A 19,539-nucleotide genomic window follows, 5' to 3' on the forward strand; every position below is an offset into this window, starting at 1 on the left:
GCGGGGCACCGCCGGTCTGTCGGCGGTGCTCCCGCCGACCCTGGCCCCGGCGGTCTCAGACCGCCGGGGTCAGAATGACCCCCATAGGTAGTTAAGGTTTAGTTAGGTTGAGCTACACTAGGGCTATGAGGGAGAATTGAATGAAGCAGAAATAGCCAGATAAAGGATTGAGCCCTATGGCTGATATGTTCTGCAACATGCCTTAGGTTGTTAGTTAGTTGTTAGTTATGTTGAGCTACACTACGGCTAGGAGGGAGAATTGAACGAAGCAGATAAAGCCAGATAATATTTGCCATTAAAGAATTGATCCCATATGAATGGTATGTTTTACAACATGCCTTCGGTAGTGGGAAATATAAAAAGCCAACAGCAACAAGGGTAATGAATGTTGAGAACAGATTGAGAAATGCTTAAGAGACATCAAACATTTATGAATTTGTTAGTTGTTTGTTATTTGTAAGTTTAGTATTATCATGATGAAAGATGAAAGTTGTATTACAAAATGAAATCATGAAACTTCAACGTAAGATTATTGTAATTTGGAACCTTAAGGCTGTGCAGGGATTTAGCCCATTCAGTGCTTAATAGTCAAAGGAATAACATATCTGCAGGATATCTATGGAATGTCTCCACATTGCAAAAATGTTAATGGAATGTGTTGGAAGATGGTTTATTAGTTGTTTGGCCTCCACGAGTAATGGGTCCGCACACAACTACCACTGGGAGCCAAACACCTCATTGTAGCACTTGACTCTCATAGGGTAGAGTTGCAGAGCAGTCTCAAGGCTTACTCAAGGGACTTGGTGTGGGCTAGTAATCCCCATACGTGAGCACAGAAGCAAGACATTCAATAAATGATTGTCCAGTCCGTGTTTTTTCTTTTGATAAAGTAAAAGTACATTTATTACACACACACTACTCAAAACTATGCAACAATTTACAAATATATACAGATTGATGGAATTACTCTTGGATGACATTGTGTAATCATTGTGGTCTCCCCTGAGGGGAAATATAATCCAACAACCTACATGGCAAAACATTTCCTGGTATTCCAATGCCATATTGGTATGTAATTTGGAGTGAGAGCCCCTAGGTCTAGCAATAAAGTACATCATTTTGCCAAGAGGTGGCTGTCAGTCTCATTACTCAATCAGAATCAACAAGGAACAGGTAGAGACATGTTGGAATAAGTTAGAAATTGGGATTACTCTCGAGTTACTTCTGAAATACTCCTCATTAACTAGGTGTAATACTATCCTACACCCCTAAAGAGTGCAGTACCACAAGCAAAGATCAAAAGTTACCCAATGATTGTGCTTCACATTGGGTTGGAACCTTTGTCCTGCCCAACCTAGTGTGGGGACACAAACGTATTTCGGGGATGGTGCGCTGTTCCTGCAGCTCGCCCTGCCAATGGACGCTTGGTTGGTGGTGACCCCATCTTCCTGGGACCATCACGAGCTGAGCACACACATCAGAAAGGCTTGGGCTTCGCAAGGCCTTGTTGGGCATATGCATATAGAATGAGTGGCTCTCCCACTGTGCTGGGGAGACAGGCTTCGACTTTCCTTGGTTTTTCTTCAGTTTTCTGCAGCCTTGAGCCGCATATCCCAGTTTTTAGGGGGGGGGGTCCTAGTGGAGGGCATGGTAGAGAGCCCACCACAAGCTGCCCTCATAGTTAGGGGGTGTCCGGTCCCACCCCGTGTCAGGATACTTCAATTCGATTTCCTCAGAAGCAGAAGATAACTCCTCAGTCCCGACCCGAGATTGACATTTGTAAATACTTGCTCTTTTAAAGTTCGTTTTTTTTCTTTGACTTTAATATCTTAAACAAGAACCTTGTAAACATAAGGTTAATTCATAAATTAACTCTGTAGCCTTGCCGACTCCCACGGGAACGGTCTACTATCAAACTCTTCGAATAAACCTTGACAATATTTATCTGTTTTCTGTAATATAATCTTCAAATGTAATTTTACCTCACAGGAGTTTCTGTTCTGAAGCGCGCTCTCTCTCCACACAGCTGATTCCTGTCAGACCTCAGTTGAAGTGCAAGGCTTCCAGCTGGAGAGCTCGTAACCTAGCAACCAACCGATTGCAAGACTAGAACTGTAACTAACCTTCAGGACTCACAGCGGCAATCTTGGATCTTCTCTTCTTGATTCTTCCTTTGAAATAAGCACAAGATTACTCTGCAAACCTTCTTCCAGTTTGGGCTTTGCTGTCTCCACTGAGGATATCTCTTTGCTTTTCTCATGCACTTCTTTGATTTGACTTGGCAAGTTTGTGTGGTCATGACACCCCGACATCCCTGTCAAGCTGCCTCCCCATTGGAGGGAGGCACAGGGAGCCCACCTACTGCTGCCCTCTTGTTGGAGGGTGCCTTGTCCCACTCTCCAGGTGGGTAACATCGGGGAGTGGCTCGGGGAGCCCACCCCTGGGTGCTTCTGCCGGCTTCCCGCATGGCCAGCACCTCCAGGTTCTGCAGCGGAAGCCGACCTTTCATTGTGGGTCTGCCCACTCCTACAGGCAAACATGTGCTGCTGCAGTGGCTGGGCGGGCCACCTGGGGAGTGTTAGACCACTCCCCCACCTCTCCACCTCGTTAGGGCACTGGAATGGGGTCCCGGTCTCCTCCTCACCATTCCGGGGCGCGTTACGGCACTCCCTGTCTTCAGCCTCTTTGCAGAGCCCAGAGATGGGGTCCGGGTCCCTCTGGCCACTTTTCACAGGGGGCGCGGCAGCACTCCTGACTTTCTCTTCCTTGTGGGGCCCCAGGACGATTTTCATGGGGAGCATGACAGCACTCTCCATTTTGGTCTTTGGCTGCCGGCTCTCCCTCAGCCAGTGGCCATCTTTGGGGGGGATGTGACGGCATCCCCGGACTGTTCCTCTTGGCAAGGCCCTGGGATGAAGTCCGGGCCCCCTTCCTGCATTTTGTCAGGGAGCACGATGGCGCTTCTGTCTTATCCTTCTCCTTAGAGGCCCCAGGATGGGGTCTGGGGCCCCTCAGCTCCTCTTCACGGGGGTTGCAATGACAGCCCCTGGCTTTACTTCTTTTTGGGGGCAGCCCCTGGGCCCTGGCCCGCCCCAGGGACATCCATCATAGCAGCGGCAGAGCCCCCGCATGTTGCTGCTCACTCTGAATTAGGTCCTTTTCTTTGAGACGATGTGCTCTCCTTGCGCCAGCCCAGTCTTTCCCCCAACTAGTCCTTGGGGAGGGCAAGGGGGCCAGCTTACCTGGTGCTGCCTTGTGCATCACTGGGCCTGAAGTCCTTCAGGGGCAGAGTCCCTGCCCCAGGGAGAAGTCAGGGAGTTCATCCTACCAGTTGCCCAATACACCTGTCTGCAGCCCCGTGTAGGAGGCTGGACTGGATTGTAGTGAGTACCAAGGGGTACTTACACCTTACACCAGGTCCAGGTATCCCTTATTAGTGTATAGGGTGTCTAGCAGCTTAGGCTGATAGAAAAGGTAGCTTAGCAGAGCAGCTTAGGCTCAACTAGGAGACGAGTGAAGCTCCTACAGTACCACTAGTGTCACTTGCACAATATCATAAGAAAACACAATACACAGATATACTAAAAATAAAGGTACTTTATTTTTACGACAATATGCCAAAGTATCTCAGTGAGTACCCTCAGTATGAGGATAGCAAATATACACAAGATATATGTACACAATACCAAAACTATGCAGTATAGTCTTAGGAAACAGTGCAAACAATTTATAGTTACAATAGGATGCAAAGGGGACACATAGGGGCAATACAAACCATATACTCCAAAAGTGGAATGCGAACCACGAATGGACCCCAAACCTATGTGACCTTGTAGAGGGTCGCTGGGACTGTAAGAGAACAGTTAGGGTTAGAAAAATAGCCCACCCCAAGACCCTGAAAAGTGAGTGCAAATTGCACTAAAGTTCCCCCAAGGACATAGAAGTGGTGATAGGGGAATTCTGCAGGAAAGACACAAACCAGCAATGCAACAACGATGGATTTCCAAACGAGGGTACCTGTGGAACAAGGGGACCAAGTCCAAAAGTCACAAGCAAGTCAGAGATGGGCAGATGCCCAGGAAATGCAAGCTGTGGGTGCAAAGAAGCTGCTACTTGACAGTAGAAGCTGAGAATTCTGCAGGAACGACAAAGGCTAGAGACTTCCCCTTTGGAGGATGGATCCCCCACGCCGTGGAGAGTTGTACAAAAGTGATTTCCTGAAGAAAGACCCCCAACAAGCCTTGCTAGCTGCAAATTGTGTGGGAATAGTTTTTGCATGCTGCTGTGGCCCAGGAGGGACCAGGATGTCGCCAATTGCGTCTGGGGACAGAGAGGGCGTCGAGCAAGATTAGGAGCCCTCTCAGAAGCAGGGAGCACATGCAGAAGTGCCGGAACAGGCACTACGAAGAGGAGTGAAATGGTGCTCACCCAAAGTTGCACAAAGGAGTCCCACGTCGCTGGAGGACAACTTAGAAAGTCGTGCAATGCAGATTAAAGTGCCGTAGACCCAGGCTTGGCTGTGCACAAAGGATTGCCGCCGGAAGTGCACAGAGGCCAGAGTAGCTGCAAAAGACGCGGTTCCCAGCAATGCAGTCTGGTGTGGGAAGGCAAGGACTTACCTCCACCAAACTTGGACTGAAGAGTCACTGGACTGTGGGAGTCACTTGGACAGAGATGCTGAGTTCAAGGGACCTCGCTTGTCGTGCTGAGAGGAGACCCAGAGTACCGGTAATGCAGTTCTTTGGTGCCTGCGGTTTCAGGGGGAAGATTCCGTCGACCCACGGAGATTTCTTCGGAGCTTCTAGTGCAGAGAGGAGGCAGACTACCCCCACAGCATGCACCACCAGGAAAACAGTCGAGAAAGCGGCAGGATCAGCGTTACAGAGTTGCAGAAGTCGTCTTTGCTACTTTGTTGCAGTTTTGCAGGCTTCCAGCGCGGTCAGCAGTCGTTTCCTTGGCAGAAGGTGATGAGAGAGATGCAGAGGAACTCTGATGAGCTCTTGCATTCGTTATCTAAGGAATTCCCCAAAGCAGAGACCCTAAATAGGCAGAAAAGAGGGTTTCGCTACTTAGGAGAGAGGATAGGCTAGCAACACCTGAAGGAGCCTATCAGAAGGAGTCTCTGACATCACCTGCTGGCACTGGCCACTCAGAGAAGTCCAGTGTGCCAGCAGCACCTCTGTTTCCAAGATGGCAGAGGTCTGGAGTACACTGGAGGAGCTCTGGGCACCTCCCAGGGGAGGTGCAGGTCAGGGGAGTGGTCACTCCCCTTTCCTTTGTCCAGTTTCGCGCCAGAGCAGGGCTGAAGTGTCCATGAACCAGTGTAGACTGGCTTATGCAGAAATGGGCACCATCTGTGCCCATGAAAGCATTTCCAGAGGCTGAGGGAGGCTACTCCTCCCCTGCCTTCACACCTTTTTCCAAAGGGAGAGGGTGTAACACCCTCTCTCTGAGGAAGTCCTTTGTTCTGCCTTCCTGGGCCAAGCCTGGCTGGACCCCAGGAGGGCAGAAACCTGTCTGAGGGGTTGGCAGCAGCTGCAGTGAAACCCCTGAAAAGGCAGTTTGGCAGTACCCGGGTCTGAGCTACAGACCCGTGGGATCATGGGATTGTGCCAACAATGCCAGGATGGCATAGAGGGGGGCAATTCCATGATCTTAGACATGTTACATGGCCATATTCGGAGTTACCATTGTGAAGCTACACATAGGTAGTGACCTATGTGTAGTGCACGCGTGTAATGGTGTCCCCGCACTCACAAAGTCCGGGGAATTTGCCCTGAACGATGTGGGAGCACTCTTAGACATATAGGTGACTTATAAGTTACTTAAGTGCAGTGAAAATGGCTGTGAAATAATGTGTGCATTATTTCACTCAGGCTGCAGTGGCAGGCCTGTGTAAGAATTGTCAGAGCTCCCTATGGGTGGCAAAAGAAATGCTGCAGCCCATAGGGATCTCCTGGAACCCAAATACCCTGGGTAGCTGAGTACCATATACTAGGGAGTTATAAGGGTGTTCCAGTATGCCAATGTGAATTGGTGAAATTGGTCACTAGCCTGTTAGTGACAATTTGGAAAGAAATGAGAGAGCATAACCACTGAGGTTCTGGATAGCAGAGCCTCAGTGAGACAGTTAGTCATAACACAGGTAACACAGTCAGGCACACTTATGAGCACTGGGGCCCTGGCTGGCAGGGTCCCAGTGACACATACAACTAAACCAACATATATACAGTGAAAAATGGGGGTAACATGTCAGGCAAGATGGTACTTTCCTACACAACCCCCCCCAAACGAAGGACAATAAGACTAGTCATTACCAGATGGGTCTTCATTCTCTAAGTGGAAATATCTGGAGAGTCCATCTGCATTGGAGTGGGTACTCCCAGGTCTATGTTCCACTGTATAGTCCATTCCCTGTAGGGATATGGACCACCTCAACAATTTAGGATTTTCACCTTTCATTTGTTTTAGCCAAAGTAGAGGTTTGTGGTCTGTCTGAACAATGAAGTGAGTGCCAAACAGGTATGGCCTCAACTTCTTCAGTGCCCAGACCACAGCAAAGGCCTCCCTCTCAATGGCAGACCAACGCTTTTCTCTAGGGGTCAACCTCCTACTAATAAAAGCAACAGGTTGATCCTGGCTCTCAGAATTAAGTTGTGATAGGACTGCCCCTACTCCTAATTCAGATGCATCAGTTTGGACATAGAAATTTTTAGAGTAACAAGGGCTTTTCAGGACAGGTGCAGAGCACATGGCCTGCTTCAGCTCCTCAAAAGCTTTCTGACAGTTTGCTGTCCATAATACCTTTTCAGGAATTTTCTTGGATGTGAGGTCATTAAGAGGGGCTACAATGGAGCCATAGTTCTTTATGAACCTCCTGTAAAACCCAGTGAGGCCTAAAAAGGCTCTCACCTGAGTCTGAGTAGTAGGGGGAACCCAATCTAAAATAGTTTGGATTTTCCCCTGAAGTAGTGCAATCTGTTCTCCACCAACCAGGTGTCCCAGATAAACCACCTTCCCCTGCCCTATCTGGCACTTTGAAGCCTTGATAGTGAGGCCTGCCTTTTGCAGGGCCTCCAAAACTTTCCATAGGTGGACCAGGTGATCATCCCAACTGGAGCTAAAGACAGCTATATCGTCCAGATATGCTGCACTAAAAGCTTCCAGCTCTTGCAGGACTGTGTTCACCAACCTTTCAAAAGTGGCAGGTGCATTTTTCAATCCAAAAGGCATTACTGTGAATTGGTAATGGCCTCCAAAGGTTGAAAATGCAGTTTTTGCTTTTGCATCTTCTGATAACTTGATCTGCCTATACCCTGCAGTCAAATCAAAAGTGCTTAGATATTTGGCAGATGCCAGTGTATCTATGAGCTCATCTGCCCTAGGTATAGGGTGAGCGTCAGTTTTGGTTATCTGGTTGAGACCTCTGTAGTCTACACAAAACTGCATTTCCTTCTTTCCATCTTTGGAATGAGGTTTTGGTACAAGTACCACAGGAGAGGCCCATGGACTTTGAGAGTGCTCAACACCTCCCAGTTCTAGCATTTTCTGCACCTCTTGCTTTATGCAGTCTCTGACATGGTCAGGCTGCCTATAGATCTTACTTTTGACAGGCAAGCTGTCTCCAGTATCTATAGTGTGCTCACACCAAGAAGTGGTACCTGGCATAGTAGAGAAGAGTTCAGAAAACTGACCCAGGAGATTTATGCAGTGGTCTTTCTGCTCAGCAGTAAGACAATCTGCCAGTACAACACCTTCCACAAGAGCATCTTGTTCTGTGGAAGAGAAGAGATCAGGGAGAGGGTCACTCTCTTCTTCCTGTCCCTCATCAGTTGCCATGAGCAGGGTGAGATCAGCCCTGTCATAGTAGGGTTTCAGGCGATTGACATGGAGCACCCTAAGGGGACTCCTGGCAGTGCCTAAGTCAACTAAGTAGGTGACTTCACCCTTTTTCTCAACAATTGTGTGGGGTCCACTCCATTTATCTTGGAGTGCTCTTGGGGCCACAGGATCCAAGACCCACACTTTCTGCCCTGGTTGGTACTGAACCAAAACAGCCTTTTGGTCCTGCCATTGCTTCTGGAGCTCTTCGCTGGCCTGAAGGTTTTTACTGGCCTTTTTCATGTACTCAGCCATCCTTGATCCGAGGCCAAGTACATAATCCACTATATCTGGCTTTGGAGCTTTTAAAGTTTGTTCCCAACCCTCCTTGACAAGTGTTAGTGGACCTCTCACAGGGTGTCCAAAGAGGAGTTCAAAGGGGCTGAAGCCCACTCCTTTCTGGGGTACCTCCCTGTAGGCAAAAAGGAGGCATGGTAACAGAATATCCCATCTCCTGCGGAGTTTTTCAGGGAGATCCATAATCATGCCTTTGAGAGTTTTGTTAAATTTCTCTACCAATCCATTTGTTTGTGGATGATAGGGTGTAGTGAACTTGTACGTCACACCACACTCCTTCCACATGGCCTTCAAGTAAGCAGACATGAAATTGCTTCCTCTGTCTGATACCACCTCTTTTGGGAAGCCCACCCTGGAAAAGATTCCCAGGAGGGCCTTTGCCACTGCAGGAGCTGTAGTGGTCCTAAGAGGAATTGCTTCAGGATATCTGGTGGCATGGTCCACTACCACCAATGTAAACCTATTGCCTGAAGCAGTAGGAGGGTCAAGGGGGCCAACTATGTCAACCCCACCCTTTCAAAGGGAACCCCAACCACAGGCAGTGGAATAAGGGGTGCCTTTGGAGTGCCACCTGTCTTGCCACTGGCTTGACAGGTTTCACAGGACTTACAAAATTCCTTTGTGTCCTCTGACATTCTAGGCCAATGAAACAGGGGAACAAGCCTGTCCCAAGTTTTCATTTGCCTCAAATGTCCAGCTAAGGGAATGTCGTGAGCAAGAGTTAGGAGGAACTTTCTGTACTCCTGAGGAATCACCAATCTCCTGGCAGCTCCAGGTTTTGGATCCCTTGCTTCAGTGTACAAGAGGTTGTCCTCCCAGTAAACTCTGTGAGAGTCACTGACATCCCCATTTGCTTGTTTGACAGCTTGCTGTCTTAGACCCTCTAGTGTATGACAGGTCTGCTGTGCCACACTCAGCTCCTTCCTGGCAGGCCCCCCTTCACCCAAAAGCTCAGCAGTGTCTGCTTCCAGCTCCTCTGGTGTAGGTTCTGCACAGGGTGGGAATTCTTCTTCCTCAGAAGTAGAATCCACTGTAGAGGGAGGGATAGTAGGTACTGATTTACATTTGCTACCCCTAGCTTTAGGGAGCACTTGGTCCATTCTTCCAGGATCCAAGTCACCCTGTCCTTTTTGCTTTTTGGCCTGAGCCCTGGTCAAAGCAAAAATATGCCCTGGAATGCCCAGCATTGCTGCATGAACCTCCAACTCCACTTCTGCCCAAGCTGATGTCTCTAAATCATTCCCTAATAGACAGACTACAGGTAAATCTGAGGCAACCACAACTTTCTTTGGGCCAGTAACCCCCCCCCCCCCCAGTTGAGATTCACAACAGCCATGGGGTGGCTAAGGGTGTTGTTATGAGGATCGGTTACTTGGTACTGGTGACCAAGTAGGTGTTGTTCAGGGTGGACCAGTTTCTCTATTACCATTGTAACACTGGCACCTGTGTCCCTGTAGGCCTGAACCTCAACACCATTTATTAGGGGTAGTTGCTTGTACTTATCCAAGTTAAGGTGACTAGCAACCAAGGTGGCTAAATCAATAGCCCCCTCAGAGACTAACACAGCCTCTGTGGTCTCCCTAATCAGACCAACCCCAACTAAGTTACCAATAGTGAGCCCAGCTACTCCCTTGGATTGGCTATTAGTAGGTTTGCTCCCACCACCACTGCTATTAGTAGGGACACTAGGTGTAGCAGTAGGGGTTGTAGTGGTTGGAGGCTTGGTGCTTTTCTTTGGACAACTGGGATCTGTTGTCCAATGGCCTTTTATTTTACATAAATAGCACCATGGTTTCTTTTCTTTGTTTTGATTGGAAGGGGATTTGGGCCCACCACCCCCACCAGAGTGTTTTTGTGAGCCTGATGAAGACTCATTTTTAGATTTATCCCCACCCTTGTCAGAAGACTTACCATCCTTCTTCTTATTGCCATCTTTGTCACCCCCTGTATGAACTTTTCTGTTCACCCTTGTTCTGACCCATTTGTCTGCCTTCTTTCCCAATTCTTGGGGAGAGGTCAGATCAGAGTCCACCAGGTACTGGTGCAACAAATCAGACACACAATTATTTAGAATATGCTCTCTCAGGATTAAGTTATACAGGCTTTCATAATCAGTAACTTTACTGCCATGTAACCACCCCTCCAAGGCCTTCACTGAATGGTCAACAAAGTCTACCCAGTCTTGTGAAGACTCCTTTTTGGCCTCTCTGAACTTCATCCTGTATTGTTCAGTGGTTAAGCCATAACCATCTAGGAGTGCATTCTTAAGAATAGTGAAATTATTGGCATCACTTTCTTTCACAGTAAGGAGCCTATCCCTACCCTTTCCACTAAATGATAGCCATAGGATAGCAGCCCACTGCCTTTGAGGGACATGCTGTACAACAAAGACCCTCTCAAGTGCAGCAAACCACTTGTTAATGTCATCCCCCTCCTTATAAGGGGAAACTATCTTATGCAGATTCCTTGAATCATGCTCTCTTGCAGGATGACTATGGGGAATACTGCTGCTGCCACCATGGGTTTCTAAACCCAATTTCTGTCTTTCTTTTTCTACTTCTAAGGACTGCCTATCTAAATCCAACTGTTGCTGCTTGAGCTTCAGTCTGGATTGTTCCACTCTCACTCTATTGAGCTCCCTTTCTAACATTCTGTCATCAGGGTGGGTGGGAGAGGCATGTCTAGAAACAGAGGTATGCTGAGATTGAACAGAAGGAGACCTGGCCCTAACAGATGGCACCTTAACAACCTGGCTAACAGAAACAGCACTTCTACTATGGTGAGACCACACTATCAGTATGATGTGACTCAACATCAGTGCCAGCTATGCTAGGTTGTCTGCTAAGGGAAAGGCTAGGAAGTTTCCTTTCTAAATCTTTAGCTGGGGTGCCCCATGGTCAGATTGGGAACCATCAGCTAACTTTTCAACAGAAGTGCCAGCTCTGGCCTTATCCTGTTCAACAAGCATATTCACTAACAGTTCTCTAGAGGGATTCTTCCTTACACTTAAACCTCTATCTATGCAGAGACTCCTTGCTTCTTTCCAGCTAAGGTTATCATAAGCAAGTTTGGACAGATCAACAGTTTGGCCTGTGCCAGACATTTTAGACAGTGTTTAAGTGATAGAAAAAGTGAAGAAAAAGTTTTTCAGAACTTTTCAAAAGACAGAAAAAAAACTTTTTAAACTTTTTAGAAACTTTTAGAAAGTTTAGAAGTACTTTTCAGCACTTTAGAAAAGAAGTGAAAAGAGGAAATGCAAAACTTTTTGGTTAGGTGTACATACACTGAACTTGTTTTGTATATTTTTCTCTTATGAAAAGTACAGTGACAAAAGTGGTAAGTAGTTGCAAAGTACTTATCCCACCGCTGCCACCAATGTAGGAGGCTGGACTGGCTTGTAGTGAGTACCAAGTGGTACTTACACCTTGCACCAGGCCCAGGTATCCCTTATTAGTGTATAGGGTGTCTAACAGCTTAGGCTGATAGATAATGGTAGCTTAGCAGAGCAGATTAGGCTGAACTAGGAGACGAGTGAAGCTCCTACAGTACCACTAGTGTCACTTGCACAATATCATAAGAAAACACAATACACAGATATACTAAAAATAAAGGTACTTTATTTTTATGACAATATGCCAAAGTATCTCAGTGAGTACCCTCAGTATGAGGATAGCAAATATACACAAGATATATGTACACAATACCAAAAATATGAAGTATAGTCTTAGGAACCAGTGCAAACAATGTATAGTTACAATAGGATGCAATGGAGACACACAGGGATAGGGGCAACACAAACCATACACTCCAAAAGTGGAATGCGAACCACGAATGGACCCCAAACCTATGTGACCTTGTAGAGGGTCGCTGGGACTGTAAGAGAACAGTTAGGGTTAAAAAAATAGCCCACCGCAAGACCCTGAAAAGTGAGTGCAAAGTGCACTAAAGTTCCCCCAAGGACATAGAAGTGGTGATAGGGGAATTCTGCAGGAAAGACTCAAACCAGCAATGCAACAACGATGGATTTCCAAACGAGGGTACCTGTGGAACAAGGGGACCAAGTCCAAAAGTCACAAGCAAGTCGGAGATGGGCAGATGCCCTGGAAATGCCAGCTGTGGGTGCAAAGAAGCTGCTACTGGACAGTAGAAGCTGAGGATTCTGCAGGAACAACAAGGGCTAGAGACTTCCCCTTTAGAGGATGGATCTCCCATGCCGTGGAGAGTCGTGCAGAAGTGTTTTCCTGAAGAAAGACTGCCAACAAGCCTTGCTAGCTGCAAATCATGTGGTAAATGTTTTTGCGTGCTGCTGTGGCCCAGGAGGGACCAGGATGTCGCCAATTGCGTCTGGGGACAGAGGAGCCATCGAGCAAGACAAAGAGCCCTCTCAGAAGCAGGCAGCACCCTTAGAAGTGCCAGAACAGGCACTATGAAGAGGAGTGAAATGGTGCTCACCCAAAGATGCACAAAGGAGTCCCATGTCGCCGGAGGACAACTTAGAAAGTTATGCAAATGCAGGTTAGAGTGCAGTGGACCCAGGCTTGGCTGTGCACAAAGAATTGCTGCCGGAAGTGCACAGAGGCCGGAGTAGCTGCAAAAGACGCGGTTCCCAGCAATGCAGTCTGGCGTGGGGAGGCAAGGACTTACCTCCACCAAACTTGGACTGAAGAGTCACTGGACTGTGGGAGTCTCTTGGACAGAGTTGCTGGAATCAAGGGACCTCGCTCGTCGTGCTGAGAGGAGACCCAGAGCACCGGTAATGCAGTTCTTTGGTGCCTGTGGTTGCAGGGGGAAGATTCCGTCGACCCACGGGAGATTTATTCGGAGCTTCTAGTGCAGAGAGGAGGCAGACTACTCCCACAGCATACACCACCAGGAAAACAGTCGAGAAGGCGGCAGGATCAGCGTTACAGAGTTGCAGTAGTCGTCTTTGCTACTTTGTTGCAGTTTTGCAGGCTTCCAGCGCGGTCAGCAGTCGTTTCCTTGGCAGAAGGTGAAGAGAGAGATGCAGAGGAACTCTAATGAGCTCTTGCATTCGTTATCTAAGGAATTCCCCAAAGCAGAGACCCTAAATAGCCAGAAAAGAGGGTTTGGCCACTTAGGAGAGAGGATAGGCTAGCAACACCTGAAGGTGCCTATCAGAAGGAGTCTCTGACGTCACCTGCTGGCACTGGCCACTCAGAGCAGTCCAGTGTGCCAGCAGCACCTCTGTTTCCAAGATGGCATAGGTCTGGAGCACACTGGAGGAGCTCTGGGCACCTCCCAGGGGAGGTGCAGGTCAGGGGAGTGGTCACTCCCCTTTCCTTTGTCCAGTTTCACACCACAGCAGGTCTGAAGGGTCCCTGAACCGGTGTAGACTGGCTTATGCAGAAATGGGGACCATCTGTGCCCATAAAAGCATTTCCAGAGGCTGGGGGAGGCTACTCCTCCCCTGCCTTCACACCTTTTTCCAAAGGGAGAGGGTGTAACACCCTCTCTCTGAGGAAGTCCTTTGTTCTGCCTTCATGGGCCAAGCCTGGCTGGACCCCAGGAGGGCCGAAACCTGTTTGAGGGGTTGGCAGCAGCAGCAGCAGCAGCTGCAGTGAAACCCCTGAAAAGGCAGTTTGGCAGTACCCGGGTTTGAGCTACAGACCCGTGGGATCATGGGATTGTGCCAACAATGCCAGGATGGCATAGAGGGGGCAATTCCATGATCTTAGACATGTTACATGGCCATATTCGGAGTTACCATTGTGAAGCTACACATAGGTAGTGACCTATATGTAGAGCACGCGTGTAATGGTGTCCCCGCACTCACAAAGTCCGGGGAATTTGCCCTGTTAGTGACAATTTGGAAAGAAATGACAGAGCATAACCACTGTGGTTCTGGATAGCAGAGCCTCAGTGAGACAGCCAGTCATAACAAAGGTAACACAGTCAGTGTGAGAAAGTAGCCTCTTTCTAGCCTTGTTACCCCCACTTTTGGCCTGTTTGTGAGTGTATGTCAGGGTGTTTTCACTGTCTCACTGGGATCCTGCTAGCCAGGGCCCAGTGCTCATAGTGAAAACCCTATGTTTTCAGTATGTTTGTTATCTGTCACTGGGACCCTGCTAGTCAGGGCCCCAGTGCTCATAAGTTTGTGGCCTATATGTATGTGTTCCCTGTGTGGTGCCTAACTGTCTCACTGAGGCTCTGCTAACCAGAACCTCAGTGGTTATGCTCTCTCATTGCTTTCAAATTGTCACTAACAGGCTAGTGACCAATTTTACCAATTTACATTGGCTTACTGGAACACCCTTATAATTCCCTAGTATATGGTACTGAGGTACCCAGGGTATTGGGGTTCCAGGAGATCCCTATTGGCTGCAGCATTTCTTTTGCCACCCATAGGGAGCTCTGAAAATTCTTACACAGGCCTGCCACTGCAGCCTGAGTGAAATAACGTCCACGTTATTTCACAGCCATTTAGCACTGCACTTAAGTAACTTATAAGTCACCTATATGTCTAACCTTTACCTGGTAAAGGTTAGGTGCAAAGTTACTTAGTGTGAGGGCACCCTGGCACTAGCCAAGGTGCCCCCACATTGTTCAGGGCCAATTCCCCGGACTTTGTGAGTGCGGGGAAACCATTACACGCGTGCACTACATATAGGTCACTACCTATATGTAGCTTCACAATGGTAACATCGAATATGGCCATGTAACATGTCTATGATCATGGAATTGCCCCCTCTATGCCATCCTGGCATAGTTGGCACAATCCCATGATCCCAGTGGTCTGTAGCACAGACCCTGGTACTGCCAATCTGCCTTTCCTGGGGTTTCACTGCAGCTGCTGCTGCTGCCAACCCCTCAGACAGGTTTCTGCCCTCCTGGGGTCCAGCCAGGCTTGTCCCAGGATGGCAGAACAAAGGACTTCCTCTGAGAGAGGGTGTTACACCCTCTCCCTTTGGAAAATTGTGTGAAGGCAGGGGAGGAGTAGCCTCCCCCAGCCTCTGGAAATGCTTTCATGGGCACATTTGGTGCCCATTTCTGCATAAGCCAGTCTACACCGGTTCAGGGACCCCTTAGCCCTGCTCTGGTGCGAAACTGGACAAAGGAAAGGGGAGTGACCACTCCCCTGACCTGCACCTCCCCTGGGAGGTGTCCAGAGCTCCTCCAGTGTGCTCCAGACCTCTGCCATCTTGGAAACAGAGGTGCTGCTGGCACACTGGACTGGCTCTGAGTGGCCAGTGCCACCAGGTGACGTCAGAGACTCCTTCTGATAGGCTCCTTCAGGTGTTGCTAGCCTATCCTCTCTCCTAGGTAGCCAAACCCTCTTTTCTGGCTATTTAGGGTCTCTGTCTCTGGGGAAACTTTAGATAACGAATGCAAGAGCTCATCCGAGTTCCTCTGCATCTCTCTCTTCACCTTCTGCCAAGGAATCGACTGCTGACCGCGCTGGAAGCCTACAAAACTGCAACATAGTAGCAAAGACGACTACTGCAACTCTGTAACTCTGATCCTGTCACCTTCTCGACTGTTTTCCTGGTGGTGCATGCTGTGGGGGTAGTCTGCCTCCTCTCTGCACTAGAAGCTCTGAAGAAATCTCCCGTGGGTCGACGGAATCGTCCCCCTGCAACCGCAGGCACCAAAGAACTGCATCACCGGTCCCTTGGGTCTCTTCTCAGCACGACGAGCGAGGTCCCTTGAATCCAGCAACTGTGTCCAAGTGACCCCCACAGTCCAGTGACTCTTCAGTCCAAGTTTGGTGGAGGTAAGTCCTTGCCTCCCCACGCCAGACTGCATTGCTGGGAACCGCGACTTTTGAAGCTACTCGGGCCCCTGTGCACTTCCGCCAGAAATCCTTTGTGCACAGCCAAGCCTGGTCCACGGCACTCTAACCTGCATTGCACGACTTTCTAAGTTGGTGTCCGGCGACGTGGGACTCCTTTGTGCAACTTCGGGTGAGCACCGTTTCACGCATCCTCGTAGTGCCTGTTTCTGGCACTTCTCTGGGTGCTACCTGCTGCTGAGAGGGTTCCTTGTCTTGTTCGATGTCCCCTCTGTCTCCTGGCGCAATTTGCGATATCCTGGTCCCTCCTGGGCCACAGCAGCATCCAAAAACTCTAACTGCACGATTTGCAGCTAGCAAGGCTTGTTGGCAGTTTTTCGGCAGGAAAACACTTCTGCACGACTCTCCACGGCGTGCGGGATCCGTCCTCCAAAGGGGAAGTCTCTAGCCCTTGTCGTTCCTGCAGAAACCTAAGCTTCTACTGTCCAGTAGCAGCTTCTTTGCACCCACAGCTGGCATTTCCTGGGCATCTGCCCATCTCCGACTTGCTTGTGACTTTTGGACTTGGTCCCCTTGTTCCATAGGTACTCTCGACTGGAAATCCATTGTTGTTGCATTGCTGGTTTGTGTCTTTCCTGCAGAATTCCCCTATCACGACTTCTATGTCCTTTTGGGAACTTTAGTGCACTTTGCACTCACTTTTCAGGGTCTTGGGGTGGGCTATTTTTCTAACCCTTACTATTTTCTAATAGTCCCAGCGACCCTCTACAAGGTCACATAGGTTTGGGGTCCATTCGTGGTTCGCATTCCACTTTTGGAGTATATGGTTTGTGTTGCCCCTATCCCTGTGTGTCCCCATTGCATCCGATTGTAACTATACATTGTTTGCACTGTTTTCTAAGACTATACTGCATAGTTTTGGTATTGTGTACATATATCTTGTGTATATTTCCTATCCTCTCACTGAGGGTACACTCTGAGATACTTTGGCATATTGTCATAAAAATAAAGTACCTTTATTTTTAGTATAACTGTGTATTGTGTTTTCTTATGATATTGTGCAAGTGACACTAGTGGTACTGTAGGAGCTTCACTCGTCTCCTAGTTCAGCCTAAGCTGCTCTGCTAAGCTACCATTATCTATCAGCCTATGCTGCTAGACACCCTATACACTAATAAGGGATAACTGGGCCTGGTGCAAGGTGCAAGTACCCCTTGGTACTCACTACAAGCCAGTCCAGCCTCCTACAGTCAGGCACACTTATGAGCACTGGGGCCCTGGCTGGCAGGGTCCCAGTGACACATACAACTAAAACAACATATATACAGTGAAAAATGGGGGTAACATGCCAGGCAAGATGGTACTTTCCTACACCCCGTGTCCAGCAGTGAAGCACAGCTAAGAGAGAGAGCACTCCTCTGCCTGTGCAGGACCTTTTAAGAGTGGGCGGAAGTGTCCAGCAGAGCTGCACCTCTGACCTATCCAGATGTGCCACATCGCTTCCTTGCCCCTGTCCCCTCCTTTCTGCACAATCTTTTGGGATGGCTCAAAATGGTGTCGTCCAGAAGCCAGGGCCAAGTGCTCTGAAACTCAGCCCCTCCTTCCTAACATTCATTCAAAGGCTTCTCTCCCCATTTCCTGGCAGGGGCGGACAGCCGAATGATTCAGGCAGCTGGATAGAACAGTAATTAACTTTTATCCTGAGCTGAGTCAGAGAAAGATGACATTCCTGGATGACCCTTAAGTTGCACAGCTATGCTTTTGTAACCTACTGCATTATTCTTCTCATAGAGGTTACAGTGTACATTGGTGTGACTCTGGTTTCTGTGGGCCCTAGGAGACCTGAGTTATGCCCTAGGCCACCCTTTCCCATTTAATGTGAAAAGACAGTAAGCATACCGATGTTGGTTTTTACTGGAGTGTCCCTACAGCAAAAAGACAGTAACTACACTGACTATCTCTCACATGTGTACACCCATTTCATGAGTCCTACCCCAGGTCACCATCCACTCTGCATAGTTCCTTCTGTGCTAGGCTACCTAAGAACAGTTCTTGGGCCTACACACGCCAGGAATCCTCCCCACACAGACCTCACAGGTGTGCACACATGATTAAGTGCAACCAGACCGGGGCCTCCTACTCTGGCTGCACCACAGCAGTCTTTCCCTAGCAAGGCGGCACCGGCGCTAATCACGCACAGTCGATTTTACCATGCATTTACTGTGGATGAGTCCCCAACTAGGAGGTTCCCTCAAAGTAAAAGGTCAAAAACCAGTTGTTCAAAAAGCAAAATATCAGAGCGGACCAGATGGTCAGAACCGTCCTCTCACAATACACATATATATATATATATATATATATATATACAGTATATATATACACATATATATATATATCTCACTTTAAAAAAAAAACAAGGTTGTTATAGTTAGGCTCAATTTTTAAACATACAAAACCATAGAAATTTACCTGTTATAGAATTGTTTCAAGTAAATATAACTCACAACCTAAGGTAACTATAACTCACACCCCTGCCATGCACAGTTATGAGAGCAATAATTGTACTGCCTATGTTACAGTGACATCATCAATTATGTTATCAAAGATGTCAATAGTGCTGTAAGTTGTGGGGTAATTAGGAGTGCATGGAGAGGGTGCGAGTTGTAGATAACTTAGTTACTTGAAATAATGTGGATCAGGTGAAAAAAAGAATTGACAAATTTTTGCCCATAAGCGGTCACTAAGGGACCCCTCTTTGTGTTCTATGGGGTCAGGATACCTTTATCCTGAACTCTAATGTGTTTTTTCACTGCTAGTTTTCCACCCCCAGCACATGTGACAAAAGAAAATGGCAGCCGCAACTTTCATGTTGTGGTCAGCCAATCAGGGCCTTGCTTTTCCCCAGGATCAATGTACCTTTATACCTATATTGTTTTGCCTCAAATTACTCCAAAACAACTGAACAAATTTGCACCAAACCACAAAAAGCGTGATCTGTGGCACAGGATCTAGCTTACTGCTAAATTTGATGTAATTCGGTTCAGCGGTTTGGGCTGTAGGTGAGTCTAAAGACCCTATAGAAAAATGAATGGGGAAATTGTGTTTTGGGAACCCCCCTTTTTCTCGGCCCCCACTCAATGGATCACCCCAACACTTTCAACGCAGCAGCTGAACTGACCAAAGTATATGTTTTTAAAATTTCCTGCAGATTCGTCAAGCAACGCCAAAGCTATAGGCAGAACAAAAAAAATGCTGCATCTATGGAAACTAGGTCCTAACAACATAGTGCAATGCAATTTCACTGGTGCTCGTCGGCTGAGGTCAGAAGTTGAGGTTCGGGTCCGGTAACCCATATACTGCATAAACTAGTATCTTCACGCAAGAGATATGCCTGGACATAGCTGTGTTGTGCTGAACTAAATGTTTATTTTGGCTTCTCCCCCAAGAGAGAGTGGTCACTGCATTTGCCACTTACCTCCACAACCGTGCAGTTGCCATAGGACGGGCAACGGTACTCGTATCAATATTCAAACATCCTAATCATGAAGGAACACAGCACTCCTTGCGAGTAATAAAGCGTGTTTATTCAAATGGCAATGACACAATTCGGC

This window comes from Pleurodeles waltl, unplaced genomic scaffold (assembly GCF_031143425.1).
Source record: "Pleurodeles waltl isolate 20211129_DDA unplaced genomic scaffold, aPleWal1.hap1.20221129 scaffold_56, whole genome shotgun sequence".
In the NCBI taxonomy this organism is placed as follows: Eukaryota; Metazoa; Chordata; class Amphibia; order Caudata; family Salamandridae; genus Pleurodeles; species Pleurodeles waltl.